Genomic DNA, 19,996 nt, shown 5'->3' on the forward strand with positions numbered 1-19,996 from the left:
AGGAATTATACCTCAGAAATGTCTTTTATATGCTGATGATGTCGCCGTTTTCTGTTCAGGCTCCAGAGAGAAAGTAACAGAATCCCTTCGTGCAATCTTCGATAAATTGGGAAAATTTAAAATACAGTCCGGACTATCGGTTAATATAGGAAAGACGATGATCGTTACCAATTGTGAGGAAGATCTGATGCCACAATTTGGGAAATTCAAATTCGTCTCAGCGGCAACCCTACTAGGGTTCCAAGTGTCCACGTCCGCTTTGGGAGCCTTAAAAGGAAACGAAGAAAAAATTATATCTATTATTGAAAGGAGTATTAACTTTTTTAAAGGTGTACCCATAACCAGATTTGAAAAGCTCAAGGTCTGGAACCAAATCATAATAACTAAAGTCATCCACATCTTGAGATATACTCCTTTCTCCAACGAAATATGTGAGCATATTTACAAATTGAGGGGAAAATTAATGGGGGGGTGAATCAAGAGCCTACATTTTGAGAGGGGGGCACATAAATACGCGAATCGAAGAATGGGGCCTCAGATCTCCAAACGTAGAGGCTGTATAAACTGCTGAACTTCTCTTGGTTTACAAGACTGAGGAATAACATTGATTTCTGGGCGTTGAGGATCAAGGGTGAGTTCGAGAAAAGAATGGGTCATGATCTGACTTACAGATTATTTATGGGACCATCGGAGCTATATATATATATCGGTCAATATTGGAGACAGATGGGTAGGTCTTGGGAATCCATTATGAATACCATTCTACATACCATGAGCTTTAACGAACCTCTCAACTTCAATCCAAGTTTGATAAGTCGGAACGAGTTTTTAAGGGAAGAAGGACTAACTTCTGTGGGTCAATGCCTATCTCGTGGAGAACCGGACCTAAGAAATTTCATTCTATGAAGTAGAACCAAGAGATTAGTCTTATACTACTGTTTCAAAACCTTGAGCCTTCCAACACCCTTCTTCATAGAAGTGGAAGAAGAATAAGATCTTTAATAAACGGTGATAACAACGGAGTGTCGTCTCTTATCGTGAAAAGAACATTGGAGAGACTGGACCTGAAATAAATGGTAAAGGTATTAAACCCAAAAACAATATTGAAAAACTACTTAACAGATTCCCTTCAAAAATGGTTAAGATACCGATTCACCACTTCTTCTTTATTTACAAATAAGTCGAAACAAATGGTTGAGTCTAGAATGTGCTCTGTTTGTAAAGAAAATGAATCGAGACCTCATTACATTTGTTTTTTGTTTTTTTCCTCAAAAGTGGCTCCCATTGTTAGAATGGTGGATTGTACCATCCGTAAAAAGTACGTCCAAGAACTCTGCCCTTCGGATTGGCTTGTAGCAACATCTTCGAAATACAAACAGACCTTAAAAATTGAATATATTATGTCTACAGTTCAAGGGATAATATATGGGGTTAAAAATAAAATATTACCTATTCCACCAAGGCTGGAAGAGTATGTACTTCCACTCAATGAAGATCCTAGAAACCGTCTCTCCCCAGCCAGAGATTACAGGATAATTATCAATTATTACCGTGTATGAAGCTTACCGACGGACCAGGGAATTCGGTATGGTATGGCTCTTCTCTGTTATTACTTATTATTAAAGAATTAAATGAATGAACAAGACTCCCGCGTTAACATGAACATGGAATGATGGATACTACGTGATCCTACGAGCGAGGATCTCATTACTTATCTACCGGTTTTTCTTTTTTCTTTTCCTCCTTCATTAATTAAACAACTAATATTTCAAATTCTTACATTGACTTGTTGGTGTTTTTTATTCTTATAATTGTTATTTGGATTATTTTTTGATTTTTGACTGATGTGATCTGTGTAAATGATATTTAAAAAAAAGAGAAGAACGAACGATCGAACAAGAAAACCAGGTACAGCTTATTTTTTTTATCATTTTATCTTGTCCAGTAATATAGGAAGTCCTTGGATTTGGCAAGGATTCGAAACATATCGAATAATGATTAATGACGTATGCAGCTTAGTTTTTTTTATTACCCTTTTTGAATTAATACAATAAAAAATAACGTTGACTCTTTAAAAAACAACAACACTCTATAATGCAAATTTCCACTTCATAAGACATTACAATGTTGTTCTATCTTATATTATAAGTTATATATATTTACTGACTGATGAAATAATATCAACCTTTTGTTAAACTTCTGAGAAAAAACATTGGATCCATGATAGAAGTCGTCTCATAGTCTGACCCTTCAACTAGTTATCCTAATTTCAATCAAATCAAATAAAAAACTATATATTATGTTACCTCAAGTTGTACTAGAAATTGAAAAATTATTTTAAATTCGTTGAAAATTTCGATGATAACTGTTTTTTAAAATGAAAGATATGTTATACATACATTTTGTTAAATGTAAATCAAATTGGTTGGCGAATCTTTTCCATCGGAATTAAATTTCAGTATCGAATAGACCAAAAAATCGATTGGGCTTTGGGTTCAAATCTTTGGTTGACATAGTAGCATAAACTTATTCGAAAGTTTTGGTTTATAGAACGAAGAATGTCAACATGAAATGGAGATATGTGATAACGTCAAGTCCGTACTAGTAATATATTATGCTTGGAAGATATCTTATAAATGGATATATCGAAGAATTTTACACTTCACTTGCTGGAAGACAAAGGGCTCTTTGGAAAACGATTCCTGAGAATCTGGAAAATACCTTTTTTTTAAGAATTTACATGAGCCGGTGTTTTTGGAATGGGAGGTACTCACAAAAAATCAGCTAACAATATATTATATTTGTGTTACATTTTTTCAAAGGAAATTTACTTTTCCTCTCATAAGACATGCCAAACTACAAAATGTGCCCGTTCCTTGGCATATGAAAACTATTTTTTCTAATTCAAAGGAAGACTGGAAGGTGTGATGGATAAATAAGGGAATTAAATCTATCTAGTAATTGGATGCATAGGATTATGTCATCAACATCCCAAATAGCTGATGGAAGAAAATTCACTACTCAATTTCAATTATCCACAGGAATTACGTTATTCAGCACTCAATGCAAAGATTGTGGTTAAATTATTCAACACCATTAGACACGCTTTTTAGGAATGTCTTCATATACATATTCTGAGATCATTTATTAGTTTAAGCCTGAGGGAGGACAGAAATGTTTTTATAATTGAAGTGATAATTCTCTTCGGCGTGTCATCGAAATAAAAATATCCTACCCTTAAAACTGAATCGATTGAAAAATCCTTTATTATATGTTAAGGCTGACCTACCAAAGAATATAACTATAAGAGAACCCATAGTTGCTGAGGATATTTGAGCAATTTTATTTTCGGCAGTTGCAAGATACGGAGCGTTCGAATGGAATATCCCTAAGACAATCAAAAGTGAGTGGGACTGACCCTCTGATTTAATTATATATCATCCATCAACCTTATCTAGACATTTTTGGACATTCCGAAAGATACGTTTTGTCATTTTATATCTTGAAAATTAAGTTGTTGTTTTTTTCAAACCCATTTAATTGATGAAAATCTAACATCGGGATCGGGATTTCTTTTTCTTATCCTCCCATCAATAATATCTGTTGACACTAGGACTATATTATGTGCCATATTATATTTATCAATGAGTAATTTTAGTTGTTAAAGTAAAGAAATACATGCCAAATAGATCCATAATCTAATGAATATTCCATTTTTGTGTTATCCCTATAGCTATTACAGTAAATTCTTTATTTAAAACCTTTCATCTCATTTTGGGTGTTAAAACTCCTACAACTTGCAACTTTTACGCAACATATGTATGTAGGTACTTACGTCAACAAGGAAACTACATTAACGAATTTAAAAGCCTATAGCTATAAGGTCAATTTAGGAATAGATCCAACGGTACATTTTTATATGAGATTAGTGAATTATATTCACTAAAACTGTCAGTAACAAGAATTTGAAACTTCCTCCTGCAATATGTTTAAGGATTTTAGATTAAAGACGTTATTTTTGTATAGGATTTTATAGACGAAATAATGGAAATGATAAAATTATTTTGTTGTACAGCTTAAAAAAAGTTAGAACATGGATATTTTGTAAAGCACGAGTACGTTTATCAGAAGGATGTGCAACTAATTAATTATCCATTTATATTAAATTAGTAATATATATATATTTTTTTGTATTCAATAAAATGTTGAAAAGACTCAATAGACTGCAGATATTTTTACTAATATGCAGCATACCACATGCCAAGTAAATTAACTATTAGTAGATAATGGTATATTCTATAATTAATAGTGGTATGACTCAGATATTAGTAAATAGTACTATTTTTGTATTCGCCACATATTTTGCTCATTAAAAAAAGTAGATATGATCATCCGATTGGAATACAATATAATTATGGAAACTACCTTTAATTGAATATTGAGATTAACACTTTCAATACAAGAATTTTGATACTAAAAGTAAATGAGTACCTTTAAAATCTCCTTCCACTCCTTGAACATTAAAAAAATCCATAAAAGTACAAATATTTCATATAGAAGGATAAGAAATATTTTTGTTTAGCTTTTATAAAATTGAACTGAATACATATATTCTATTCCACTTTGTTGATACCTGAATATTTTTGATACAGTTTATTAGTCGTTTGGAGACAAAAAATATAGGTTTTCTTCTTTTTCTAAAGTTCCTTTCCAACAAACTGTGTATCAAGGTTCTGCCTTGCAATATAGAAGGGGTTTTGTAGGGCCATGTTTGTTTGTTTTAATCTCTTAATAGTAACAAGACTATTAAATGTTACAACAATTTCCAGATGAACGTATAGAAAAGTATTTCCGAAGTGTTTCTACAATTCATATCTGCCCTGGAAATGGGTATTAAAATTGACAAGCTCATCATGATCGAAAAGTGGAATAGCTCGAGACAGAAATAAGCTCCAAGGGGAAGATATATCCTTCCAAAAAGACTCGCATCTGGGTAAGTTCAAAACAAGTTATTCAGGTCCCATGGTAATTCTTTTCACTAACTGAGATTCTGTAATTTTCATAAAATGTTATTTTGCCCTTCAAGCCAAATAATTTTCACCTTTCCCAAGTTTCCTTAATCGGGTTTCAATTTTGAATACCTCCACTTGCCATGCACTAATTGGAGATTGAGGATTTAAAATGAAATGTTAAGATTTTTTCCATTCCAGAAGAACTTTTCCCTTATTTTCAGTGAGTTTTCCTGATGTTGGGAAGTTTTTTACAATAACTTAAAATTAGTTATAAGGATTATAACCTCTCATGGTATTTTAATAAGATATGAATTAAATAAAATCATTGTTCCCATGCTTTCATTTTCTAGGAGTGAATTCATTTATGCATTTCAGAAAATTTCTATATTTTATGCAAGTGATTAAACTTCCATCCTCTTTCCAATATGTTTAAATGATTCTTTGCATTTTGTATTCATTCTAGTAATTGATCCCATATTTTCATGCTCAAATAATTCGTCTACTTTTTCATTGATTACAGAGTTATCATGGAGATATTCTGCAATTGGTTCAGTGTCGTGCTTATCTTGCTTTTTTCTGCGTCGGTCCCTTAGCCTTTTTGTTTGTACACGCTCCAGATGAGAGCTTATATTTTCTCCAAGGCGTATGAAAGGGATTAAACTCCAATGTTCATCGATTAAGCTTGGTAATATTTTTACTTTTTTCGTTAGTTATTGTCATTATTATATAACTCATGAGAAGGGAAGTTCATTTCATTATATTCAAAATCTGATTTAACATTTCTGTGCCCTCATACAAAACGGAGAGTAACCTAAAGGATTTGTTTAGGAGTTAGAAAGTGTTAGTTCTTGTTGGACTCAGAGGAGAATTGGGGATCGATTTCGGAAAAAATCATGCCAATTCCTTGTTTATTTCCTTCTCTCCCTCCTCTTTCGCCACAGTCGTCAGTAGCTGATCTAATGAAACGTCATAACAGCTAATATGCATTCCTCCAAATCATTTTTAATGTTGTCAGGGTTACCATGTTTTTTTTTGGTTTTTTTAATGACTGAAATACAGACAACTTTCGTAGCTTTGAGTGCAAGTTTGTTTTAGAATCGGAATATAATTGAGGAATGACATTGAAGTCATTCTTCCCTATGTCTTTGCGCCTTCAGAGTGGGATTTGGTTTTATTTCCTTCCTCTTAGGGGCGTTTGCATCTTATCTAATAAAAAGTCATGACAACTAAGCTCCAAACATTCTTCAAATTCTCAGGGTGACCACATAAATTTTTATAATTATGTTATTTTTACATACCGAGAAGGAAAATATATCATGCATCAGTGCCTATACCTAAATGTACAACGTACATTTATTTTGTTATGTAAAAAAAAAAAAATTGTTTTTGTTTGTTTGTCTTCAAAAAGAAATTCAATTCAATATTAATGAATAACTATTCATATGTACATACATAAGTATATAGATATGCAGGTATAGCAAACTTCAAAGACTGACGAATGATTCTATCATATTCAACATACATATATTCTATCGTTTTACATGTATACATATACGTAAGAAATATATATATATATTAAAGGGTAATTACTCTTTAAGCTTTTCTTTTTAAAATATCCTGCAAAAGTATTTGATGTTTGTTTTAATAAAAATCACAAAAATCTCAATTTTGTGATTTAAACAAAAAATATATACGCACAAAACTATTATAAAAGTCATTGATATGAATATATTTATAAAATATTATCTTAATATTTTAGGACAAAGCTTTTCCTTCTGCCAAAGAAGCTATACAGGGGTTATGTTTTTGCCGTTGTTTGTTCTTAGTCACCAGGATTACGATAAAAATCACGGATCGATTTTTGTTGAAACTTGGTACAAAGATTATAAATATGGTCACAATAAAACCTAAAAAATGTATATATAATACAATGGCAAAAAAGAGTTCAAAAGAACACAAAAGCTCCATTCAAAACTCATTAAAAAGAGTATTGCAACGGAGGGATGGGTTTATTCATTGCTCGCGTCAAAAGTTGACTCTCCACCCTCACAAGCCTCCTTCCGCCAACTTTTTTGATAGCTATCTAAACGGTCTGGTGTGCAACCTTGAGATATCATGCATGTGACCTTATAGGCTGGAGGGGAGTGGCCTGGGCTATTTTACTTCCTACGGATCCAGTTTGGCCTTTTTGAGAGAGCCCTTCTCCCTCTCCAACATTTCTACTTGCTGACAGCGTAGACGGTGGTCTTGGAGTGTACGAATGGAAATTCGTCGATCATGTTCAAGTACCATTTTCTTGACTTGTACGTAGGCTAGAGAACTCGAATTTTTTGGTTTTATAAATAATTGTTTATGCTTTAGTATATCGAAATATGATTTAATTTCAATTACTCTACCTTAATTATTTATTGAATTAGGAAGTGTCGAGATTTCAATGGATCACCCAGTACACCCAGAATATTATTAGAATACTCAGGAGTGTGTTAAATAAATATGTTTCTCCATAGATGATCAGTTACCCAGTAGTAGGTCACATACCAGTAATAGGTAGGTTGTAAAGCGCTGATCAGAAATGTAAAACTAATATCTTATCATCCTTCCTGTGTCAAATATACGTATTTTAAGATGCTTAACTTATACAAGATTTGTACATGCCCTAGAGTAAAAAGATTCATTTTATTTAATGATTGTATCATAACAAATTTAGATTCCTCAAGAATTTATATTTTAATTAGGCGGTTCTAAATTTTGTATAAAATAATAAAATCTCGTTTTTATATTCAAATTTATATTTTTAAGCAAATAACATAAATTTAAAGTCATTATATGCATGACGTTTTTTGCTCAAACGCTATTAAAAGATCAATTTTATTCAATCTCTACATAAAATTCTTTCAAAAATCACCCTGGGATATGAGATCGCTAAAAAAGTAATCATCCTAATGTACATATATCAAGCAGCCTGTCTCCTTATAAGTATCTATTTGTGTACATAATACATGATAATGCATCCACTTGAGTAGTCAAATCTAATATCAAAAGTATGTACAATTAACATTAAAATAAAGTAGCTCACATGATATTAAAATATGTATAATGATGATATAGGGGGGGGGGGATGACAAAAAGCTGATAGAAAGAAAGAATGGAGTAAATTTGACTGGTGAAGGTATTCTTTCTACATAATATTTTGAACAACATAAAATAAATATTACATAAGGATTATAAAAGAAAAGGAATTACATATATAGAACATCAAATAAAATTATAAAAGCCTTGCTTTTTGTACAGTTGTATATAACGAATAACATGAATTCGTAAATTTCTAATTTAAATATTAATTACATATTCTGAAATGGTAATAAAAAGCAAAATGTGGGATTATAAGTTGAAGTAACTACATATCCATTTATAAACATTAACATACATAGGGATTCATATCTAAATCTTGGTCAGTAAATCTAGGTCACTAATTTACAAGTACGTAAATATTTATCTACCATGGACATTGGACAGATAGGGTTGTATTGTCTCTGCATTTCTAAATGACCGAATAAATAGAACATGATATATTTATTAATCTATGCTTTGGCCTTCTTATGACTACTGTAGTACATATATTTTTGTCGATTAAGGAATCACTGTCCCATATGCTAATGTGTTCAAAGAATTATTTCTATATGAAATAATGTAGTACATAGACGAAATTTTAAGTGATGATTTTGAAGGGAGCACTACATGATAACAATATAGACATAATTAATAAATATAAATAGCATACATATAGGAGGGATGGTAATTAGATTAATATGAAATATATTTGTCTTTAGCTTGTTGGGGGTTCAGGGATGTCAGGTTCATCTTCTGCGAATTCATTCATACTGAGTCGGTTGATTTATTTAATTAATGAAAACGTTATTTCATTTACATGAGCATGACTAAGAACTAGCAGAAAATGATTGTTCACTTAATTCAAGGCGGAAAATCCCATAGCAACGATATATAAAATAAAATAAAACAGAAAATTAACATGGTCAAACTGATAATTTGAAGAATCTTTGGGAGAAAAATAGCTTGGCTGTCTTGAAGTTTTAATGGATCAGCTACAAACAACCGTTAGAGGAAGGACATAAACACAAGTCACAAGGAAATTAACACAAATCCCGTGGAAGAATGGTCTCAAATTTACTCGATTTTTCATTCTATAGGTTACTCTTTGTGGTCCAATCTTGGGGAAAAGGCATGTGCGAAGCCTCATAAATTTAGAGCCTGGAATCTTCGCTGGTTAAGGCATGGACCCAAATCGATCATGAAGTTTTCTGTGCCGCCGTCAAGGCCTTTTGTCGCATATGACAGCAAATATGTAAAAATATTCAAGACCTCAGCCCAATTGTATTTTTAAATGCCAATATAGTTTTTAAAAGATTTTTCAGGCACCCATCAAGCATGGAATCGTATGGATCCATGTTGTAGATGCATAATTGAATTTTTACGGTCCCTGTCTGATAATATATTTAACCATTGGAAGTTTGTGTGAAAAAAAAATCATTTTTTTTCACTGAATCTCTGAAGCGTTCATTTACTAGCTGTGCGAGAATGGAGTAAATATATTTTCGTAGCTTGAGGACTGGATATATTTAAGTTTCTGCGATTAAAAACTGATTTTATTCCAATGCGTAAATAAAAGAATCATGGCCAAACGGTACTCCATAAATGGCAATTAAACATAAGTTAAATTTCCAATCAAGTTCACGAGATAAGTCTGAATCTTTGGATTATCAATTAATATTTTTTAACCTTTTCTCAATGAGTTACAATTGAAATATTGTTATCATATGCCATCAATGATATAAAAATAATAGTAAAGGGAAATTTAATGTCACTAAGAATTAAATTGCCCTGATTTCTCCAGCAATTGATATAATAATAACATATAACCACTCAAGGGAGAAACACATTTTGAAATGGTGTTTAAGCTACATGATTGTTCCAGAGACGTAACCTACTCCGTTTGATGAAACTTTGTTTCATAATTTAGATAAGTTATTCATTAAATATATGTAATTGTAAATATTTTTTTATTGTAGTTATAATGAATTATTGTCAAAATACTAAACACAAAAAAATTGTAATAATTTTGTTTAGTAGCTATATTTGTCCTATTTGTCGAGAAAAGAAACCTCATTTCATAAGTTTTAATTGTTACACATTAGAACTATAAAAAATCAAAATTTTATATTTTTATGTATCTTTTAAGGCTAAAGTAGTGATTTTAGAAAACACTGTATTAAACAAGCATAATCTACTTCTACAATTTCCATGATATACATTAGTTTGGAAGAACAAACCTATAAAAACACAATGCCATGTTAAGTTTAAGTTAGTCTATTATATGACAATTTGTAATCAGAATTAAATGAACTCGTTGTTTCAAATTTTGCTAAAAAAATAGCACTTAAAAGTTTCATGATTTTAATATCAACTAATTAAATAAACGTACTTAAGCTAATAACTAAATTAGAGACGGGATTTTTGGAGAGTACAAGAAGAAAGCAGGAGCCAGACTAAATTAAGATAATTATTAACATCAGCCACCTGTTATATGATGATGTTGATTTTTTTTTTTTGAGGGGGGGGGAGAAACTGAGTTACAGCTTTAGAGAGAAGAAACTTCTACATTTAAAACAACAGCCTACTTTGTTTGGATAATATTTTTACATCTACATATATGTCAGCGTTATTTAGCCATAGTTTTGTGAAATTCTGAATTGGTTTTCCTCCTGCATTTGACTGTAAAATAAATTTTATTTTTATAATAACACGCACAGTATACGTTTGATATTTATGAACACCCTCTTCTTTACCATTCGGTAATGAATCTACATATGGTTTCATGCACTTGTTGAATCGAACTTGAATGTCATCAAATTTTTCATTACTAAATGCCTTTTTTAACAGCAATTAAAATGAAAACGTACTGAAATAGTTATATATAAATACAAATACCTAAGTGGAAATGTAATGCCTAGCGATACTAAAGGAATAAAGAAGAAGTTTCTTCTGGAGTTTTCATTGAATGAATTATACCTTCTGCATTATTCCTAAAATCAAATGTATTTTTGGAAGTATTCTTCATAATTGAATCGACTTATTTTAATATCTGTCACACTTTACTCGTAGTAAAAATGATGACCCTTATGTTTACGAGACATATTACAATAAACAAATAAATTATAATAACACTATCCTGCAGTAATCCTTTTCTTTATGATCAGCTGAATTAATTATAACTACAGATGTGATAATTTCTAGAATTCTGGCAAGTGTATGTTATTATTAAAACAAAGAAAAAAGGGGCTTGTTGGTGCATTTTTTTGGAGTAAATTACTCATGTAGAAGAAGTGATGATTAGATTCTAATTTTTTTTTCAAAATTCAAAAGAAGTTGCCACCGATATCATTGCCTCTAGTTAATGTCAGTTTTCAAAACTCAAACAGGATCAACAAACAAGGAGCACTAAATTAATATCGTGTCAGTGGATTGATCGTCTCTCAGAATTACCATATTTCTTCTGACCTTCCCTCATGCATTATTATTTACGCTCAGTATTATACTATTACAATTAATTTATCTGACCTAGGAAATATTTTTGAAGTCAATGTACATTGAATATATTTCCTTCTCTAGGAGCATCCGGGAATCGTACCTAAGCCCATTGAATTCAAGAACCTACACAGGGCGATAGTTAATAGTTTTTTTCCCACTGCTTCAAAATTATCTGGTAGACAGCAATCAACTACCTTTCAAAAGCTCAGCATAAGAATGCGTTGAAATATCTACTGAATATTTTAAATAGCGAGTATTGTATGATGAACTTTGTACACAGAATTTTATTATCTGTTTATACTTATATAATACTGTTTTTGTGTGTATTTCCTTCATAGGTGTATACATCGTTGGGGCTCGGAAGCTGAAACTTTGCAAAGGTTCTCTTAAACAGTCAAGATAAGACGGGGTGACGATTGTTATCTATTATAATAGCACAAGCATAGTTTTTGGGAGCTCAAAGAGACTAGATAAAAGGTTGAGTTATAAATCATAAATTGACTGGCGTCAATTATCTAAATAATAAAGTTTTCTAAATTTAATCAAAAAAGTTATGGGCAAAAAAAATAAATCGATCAAAATTGTAGTTTCGATTTTATCAGGTGGGAAAAAATTGAGTTTTAATGGAATATTTGATTTGCAGATAAAATAAAGTTTGTAGAAATTTGTTTAGAGATTTGTTTGCATATAAATTTGACACATAGACACATTTTTGTCCTTTTCTGAATACTTTTTCAATTTTTCTCTTTTTTTTCATCAAACGTCAATTTTCAATTTTTAAGAAGAAATGCTTCAAAATGATGCATTATGGACATATAACTGTAAAAAAATATATTTTTTTTCAATTTCCAGAACATTTTAATACTTAATTCTTGTAATATTTGCAAAAATGAATCTATTATCTTAGGTAATTTTTTCGAAAATATTCTTCTCCATAACTTTTTGGAATTTGTAGTTAAGAAATTTTACTTGCTAGTGTCCCTCTTTATAATGGCAATACATTTTTTTCCAATTTTTTTTTGCAAAGTAATGTTTTACAATTTTCTTGGCCAATTTCGATTGGGCAATATTTTCACAAAATAAAAGATATACTTCTCATCCATTTAATTTTTTCAAGCTTTTTTATTGGTCAATTATTTTAAGTTTATTCTATAATTTTTTTTAAAATTCATAATAATACATTTCAATATTATTTACAGGCACTATATTATAGTATTTCCTTGCACATACTGGATTTAAACATTAGGAAAATATAACATTGACCATTGTCAATGTTATTTCCCAGTCCCTACCTGGCCCGACTAAACTTAACGACTAAATATTTTTCTACAAATTATATATTATCTTTCATAAGACATATATTTCTCTCTCAGAAACAGTCACAAAACTCAAACGCCATCCCAAAAAGTATGTAGGGAGTATGTTTATAATTATTCCAATTTATCCAATAAAAACTCTTTTTTTTGGCATTTATTAATACTTATTATATCCCACACCTCATTGACAATAACCTGGAAAATGTACATTCCATGGTATTTTCATCACTTATGTATTAATTCATGATTTAATTCAAATACTACCGTTTTTACTGTCAAGTTTAGTTTTTTTTTTCATTTTAAAGCCATTCGACTCTCTTTTCTTCATCAATGTATATATATGGTATTAAAAAATATGTTTTGTTTTGTTTCATAACTCTATGTACATCAACTTAGTTTCGAAATAACGTTGCTTTTAGTTAAGCCTTTCACATCAGTTACAGCGTTCAAATATATATATATATATATTTATTAAGTTTTTATGTGTTACATTTTCCTCTGTCTTTACTTTTTGTCAAATAAGACAGATACGAAAGTACAATACAATGTTAAAAGAAAACACATGAAAGTTCTCAAAATAAAACATTTATGATGCTTGTCAAACTTTGGTCATTACCTACATACGTTTTGTGTACCAAAAGCACAGGAAATTGTTGTGTTACATTTGTGTGAATAAAGCTATTAATAGTTGTGTACCATTAGGTGCTAATAAGGGAGAAACAACTCTATGGCTTGCAGCATATATCTCTTTAATAGCCAAATTAATTATAAAGAAAAAAATATATATTTCTTTTTACACTTACTTACATACATCCTTTCTCTTGGAAGTCGTTCTGTATGAAGACTTGAATCAATACAGAATGCTAATGACTGGCTATATGTATGTACTTTCTTTATTAATGAATATTTTCTTTAATAATAAGTAATTATATTTAATACTTATCTAGTTACATATGCCCTGAACTGTCTTGTGCTTAGGAATCGAATTTTTTTTTTTTTTTTCTTTCCAAAGTGGATTTTTTAAAATTACTATATTTTTTTTGTTTATAAAGATGAGTCCCAAAATACCCCCAAATGGTATTTTTCAGCATCAAGAAGAAGTGTACAATTAAAATACAAAATTGTTTTAGATCCATTGTATATTCCAATACAATGGATCTAAAACAATTTCGTATTTTAATTGTATTGTGTTTAATTTAATTTAACAAGAGTAGCGTCGCACTATAACTCATAAACTAAAGAAGAGATTGTCATGATATTTTGATAGCTGTCTTTTGAAGATTGTAATGTAAATATGATCATCTGCCTATATATGAAGCCCGAGACTTTTAACCCCATGTGTTAGCCATATACAGTGGTGCAACTACAGTTGTTCTTAGAAAAAACCAACACAAAAATAACTTTCTTATATCATCTCTCTTTTAAAAAGTTGTAGAAGAAAATACCTAGATCAGTTATTCGTAGAGACAGTTTTGGCATTATTCTAAACTGTAAGACTTTCAATAGAGATTTAAGCAAAAATTCCTACAATTTTGTGTGTGTTATTTTAAAAATAAGCTTTATCCTGGAATTATAAATACGTGGAATAATCACGCACACAGATTAGTTTGTTTTTATTTATTTCCTCTCTTGAAGGAATGAAGTACAAAACGACGCTGACTCTTTTTTTCCTTCTTTCCAACCAATCATTCCATTGAAATTCCCCTCATGTGGTAATACAAATTCTACCTTATTATTCCAGGTCTCTAGAATCCCCTGAATATGTATAAACATAATAAAAGAATGGGAATGACAATTTTTATCTTAAAATAAATTAATTTATAGTATTTTTCGGGAGTGTTCGAGTATTGGCTCCAAGCTAAATAAATGTGTCGTTGCTGGAGGCTCAAACTTTGATTTATTACTCTTTATAAAAATATAAATAGAGCTTATTTTTACAATTTTCCGACATTTTTATTAAATATCCTAATTAAATTGACTTAAAAAATTGGAAATTTCAAAGCGTCACCCTGTAGTTCAATCTAAATAATCTTGAATATTTTATATATATATACATTTTTTTTTGTGTAATTAATTATAAAAATCCATCAAAATGAGTGATATATTTAAAAAAAATGAAGAATATAATGGAGCTCTTATTTCTAACAGTGAGGAAAAAATATTAAAGAAAAGAAAATATTTTCTATTGTCAATCATTTGAAATTTAATTGCATTAAATTTACTTAATTTGATTAATAATGTATTTATATGTCATATAAAACATCTTTTAAAAATTAAATTGGATTCTAATTTTATCCAAAGTGTAAAGTATGGGCAATAATGATTGAGCCTTTCTCCTTTTTTATTCTTTTATGCATTAAATTTTATAAAAATATACTAGGGTGGAGCTTAACTTTTACATTTTAGAAATGTTGAGTCCTTAAGTTTGGAAAAATTTTCTTACTCTTAAAAAATAAAATTTGTAAATTTTGAGCTGTTTTGAAAAATATTTAGAGATAGCTAAAGTCCCTACAGTTTTAAAACTAACACTCTTTCGTCAAAATGTTTTTTTTTAATATTACCTATATATTCACAATATTAAATTAAAAAACTTATTTAAGTAAATTTCAGAGTAAATATGTATCCAGCTGGATTTGCATGTAGTCACATCTCCTTCATATGATGAGTGTCACAAAATTAATAACATTGTTTTCAAGGTTTAAGAGGTACTCTACGTGGCACGTCTAATAGCAAAAACAAAACATAAAACGATGAATTTACTATATTGAGCCAGCCCAACACCCCTGAGGAAAATAAATTTAATGAATATAATAAATCATAATAATTAATTATTTCGAAAGAAGTGAATAAAGAACCTTTCTCCGTGAGCATTGATACCTCTTAAAGACAAATGGTATTATACCCTTAGTATTATGTCCATATTAATATTATATTTTTCTAAATTATCATCACTCATAATTTTATCTTCGATCTTATTGAGTACACATCTGTTGAATAGATATATTAACGTAAAAATATATTATACATGTTTTGACATTTTAAATGAATTCAAGAAATGCCTATATTATTTGCAATGAAAGAACATTATAGGGAATGATTTTTAAATGGAGTGAAAATAAATTACGCTAAACTAGAGTAGCCAAATTATAACTATTTCCTTCAGATATAACTAAAGCTTTAAAACAAAGTGACAAAACGAAACCCAAGACATCATTTTTTTTGTAGATAGGGGTCGTATTAAAACTTATTTTCTGCCGCTAAAAGCATTGAAAGTTAATCCACAATTAACTACGTAGTAAGGAGCATCGCGGGAACTGCAAAGTGCGTTATTTCGGTTTAGGCATCTCAAAAGTTGCCACTTATAAACAGAAATCCAACATATCTCCCCCCCCCCTTTTGTTCGGAAAGGTTTGTCTATGAAAAAAATTTATGTAAACTTATTTTTCATTAATAAGGAAAGATTTATCTATTTCAAAATATGGCTTTGTATTTGATTTCATATGTTTTTAAAGTGAAATCTGTTAATTATTTAACACAACAAACTTTCAACTCCTTCTTAATTTAGTGAGAAAAAATACTAAAAAAGATAAATATCACTTATCAAAAGGAGAAAGTTTAGCTTAAATGTAATACTTTATTCTGTATAAGTGTGGGTGCAATAATAATGTGGATAGATTGGGAGAGCACTAACTTAGCACGAACTAGTACACGGCTTCTTGCTGGACTGCCGAAATGTGGCTTTGAGGAAACAGTTAACAGTTAAACTTAACAGTGGCAAAGTTTCAGACAATGGGAGCGAAAAATGTATTTCTGAGATGCCATATCTCAAGAATAGTGCCTAGGTCACGATGGGGGAACTTAATTTTAAAGAAGTAGATGGGAAAAGTAATGCGATACGTGTGACGTGTATTTATTCATTACAAGTCTATATCACTTATTTATCAAATAATTTTACTAATTAATTTATCGGAACATTTCTAGAAATCGACAAACCTCAAATCTATTAATTTTATTTTCAAATATTTCATTATTTCTAGCTATGTTACCAGGACATTGATTTCTAGTGTGGTTTTTAATTGTTTTAACGGAACTTAATTATTTTATGTGTGAACAATATTGATTTTATATGTTGTATTATTCTTCAATAATAATTTACCAGGGATATTGCTGTAAAAAAATAAATAATAATGTGGATAGCATAAATGCTAAATATACAGTAGTAGCCACTATATGTAATCATCTTTAAAAAACTATGCAGTTTTTTTTACATCTTCAAATCCCTTTATGGGAAAAAATTAAAAAGGAATGAGAGAAGTACAGGAAAATCAATGCCATATACTCAGAAGAGAAATCATAAAAAATAAAATGCATTTCGCTAAAACTTAGGTCACCATAACAACGTATTGTTAACAGATTTGGTAGATGAGAATTATGAAGTTCCTAAATTTGCATTGAATCAAGTATTAAACGAAAAAATGTTACACCTTTATAACCTTTTATAAGCAATTCATAGTTCCTAATATAATAAACTAGAGATTGTGTAATTTTATGGATATGATTGATTGGTGAGAGGCAATCCTCTGTTCCTTTAATCTTGTAATATTGGATAGATGAAGAACTCATAAAAGCAAAGAATGAGACTTTGAAAATAAAGAAATAACCATGGCATTCCCAATCTGTGAAAAGAGCAGTTAAACTTGGTTTAGAGGCCAGCTACGAGATTGACAGATTCAATCTAAGACACGAAAACATTTTTTCAACGTTATAACAAAGGTTCATTATCAAGTTTGATAAATACCATATTTGTCAAAATAATAGTCACTATACATAAAGGAAATAATATTTATACTTATGTCATCCACATTATTATACACAAAATTTTATAGAATAAAAAAATAATATAGTACCTGAATTTTCTCCTTTTCATAAGTTATTTTACCTTTTTTGTCTATTTTCATATTGACTTAGAGGAGTGCACAATATTAGTTGTGCTCTAGAAGTGACGGATTGAATTTTAGGAATATATCAAATAAACACAAATTTATTTTTTGAATTACGTAAAGCTTTTTTTATACTTGACAAAAAATAATTTTACTTTATACAGAAACATTTCTGCAGAAAAAAGGGGCAGTCGGTTAGGGGTTCCGGGCAATTTCATTTTTTTTTTTTTTGCATGGATTTTTATTTACATGCAGCAAATTTTGAAATTCCTAAACTAGTGTTAGCTCGTTTTTTACTTACCATGATACCTGTACAACGCAGCCTTGATCAATTCAGCATTTAACTGAATTAACAAGTCAATTTTTGCGAAAGGAAGAAAAATGTGTCTTAGGAATAAAATGATATGCAAGCTTTTTTCTTGCATGGATGTTAATATACAACTATGAGCAAATTTGGACTTGAAATTAATTTGAATTAGCGTTGTTTAAATACTTTCTTTCCCGAGACCAGATCTGAGGATAAGATTTTTTCATAAGAAAAATTGCTTTATTTCTGAATAAACTTATAAATTGGTCATTCTATGAAATTTTTTTACGAGGAATAGATTATACTAAAATTTGGTAGGTCGGATTAATAATAGTAGACATGGAATTCTAGAGACATGAAAGACTCGCACTCTTTTCCTACGTTTTTTTCTTTCCAGCATAAGTGCTAATAATATTTATACTTTCATTCAACTATGTGAATCTTCTCTATGATGTTATTCAAACTTTGTTATTGTTCATCATTTGTCGTTACTCAATACCTTCCCATATTCATCATCTCATAAAGAGAAATATTTAACATAATTGAGTATTTAATAGTTAGTTTTGAGGAGTTTTGTAAGTTCAAATTTATGTAATTTGAATAAATGGGCTCTTCAAATATGCACTCTTTTACATCAGCTTCTCTCAGTATAATAAGGATCCAATTATTATATAATAATATTATTATTATAATGAAAGTCATGATACTAAATTTGATGCCATGTTTCAGGTGTTTTTTTAAAATCATGCAAATCATACCAGCTTGTTGTTGTGTACCCAGTTATCGGACTGCATATAAAAAGAATCTATAAGGATCCTACAGTTTCTTTTCAATCCTTCCCACAAGATGAATTCTTAAGAAGTGCCTGGCTTAGAGGTATACCTAGGAAAAATAACGGAGCTTATGCACCTTCTAACTATTCAAGAGTTTTTTCCCTCCATTTTCAAGATAATAATTTTGTTACGGAGAGTCAAGGTGATTGTTGGAAGAGTCGAAAGAAGTAGTTGTCGTCTATGGATCCTAAACTCTGGAACCTTCATTTAAAACTGTCTACTCTTCCAAGAATTTTACCTAATCTTCCAAAGTACTTATCTACGGAAAAACGTGAGCGGACAACAACGAAAGCTTCACCATCAGCAAGGCTTTTTGCTGAAAATTTATGACTTACCCAGGCGGATTTTTTTCCTTGAAAATTGATCTTGTGGACAATTTTGAGAACTTATATTCCAAATTGGTACTTCAACAACTTCCAGGAAATTTTTATTCAAAGAAAACATAGGACTACATTCAACTTTACTGCTTGAAGGGTTCATCCAAAGCATTCTTTGAAATAAAATTCATGGTAAGTATTGAAATGGATCTTACATTCTCAAAAATATCAGAGTGAATCTTAAATTAATTCAGCATATAAAGGTGGAAAAAACGATTACTTCCTCAAATAAGCTTCAAAATATACTAACCTATATGAAATAGGCTCTCCATAAATGCAAGAAATAATTTCTAATTCAGTTAATGATATGAATATGGTTCTTCAAAATTTGTCATTGGAATCAACTCTCAACAACAAAAGAAAATAATGTTCATCTCTGAAAAAATGGTCTTTCAAAAATACACTCCAAACCTTAGACGCTTTTCTTCTCATTTGGCACTATACAAGTCCTGCACTTTATAAACAGATGTCCACTGATGGGATAACTTCGCCATCACCAAAACACTTGAAAAAACTATTATCGTCTTTTACTATGAATTTTGGACTATCTTCTTCATCTAAACTCTACTTATCTAGAAGAGCCAAGTCACTGTCTGATAATGAGA

At 30.0% G+C, this 19,996-nt stretch overlaps 1 protein-coding gene and 1 long non-coding RNA gene across 2 annotated transcripts in view; one reads left to right on the forward strand and one right to left on the reverse strand.

The window, feature by feature from the left end:
* Nucleotides 1-335: 335 nt before the first annotated feature.
* Nucleotides 336-1,683, reverse strand: LOC139905224 (uncharacterized). The gene is made up of 4 exons (XR_011779839.1): nucleotides 1,450-1,683; nucleotides 1,116-1,381; nucleotides 948-1,064; nucleotides 336-885 (listed from the first exon to the last, which is right to left on the reverse strand). It is a non-coding gene; the product is annotated as an uncharacterized lncRNA (long non-coding RNA).
* Nucleotides 1,684-1,766: 83 nt separating this feature from the next.
* LOC121115955 (uncharacterized) overlaps nucleotides 1,767-19,996 on the forward strand; it is a 285,728-nt gene continuing 267,498 nt past the window's right edge. The window contains exon 1 of the mRNA XM_071887922.1: nucleotides 1,767-1,908. The gene's annotated coding sequence lies outside the window, so the exon portion shown is untranslated. The remainder of the gene's footprint in view (nucleotides 1,909-19,996) is intronic.

The sequence above is a fragment of the Lepeophtheirus salmonis genome, chromosome 4 (genome assembly GCF_016086655.4).
Source record: "Lepeophtheirus salmonis chromosome 4, UVic_Lsal_1.4, whole genome shotgun sequence".
NCBI classification, from domain to species: Eukaryota; Metazoa; Arthropoda; class Copepoda; order Siphonostomatoida; family Caligidae; genus Lepeophtheirus; species Lepeophtheirus salmonis.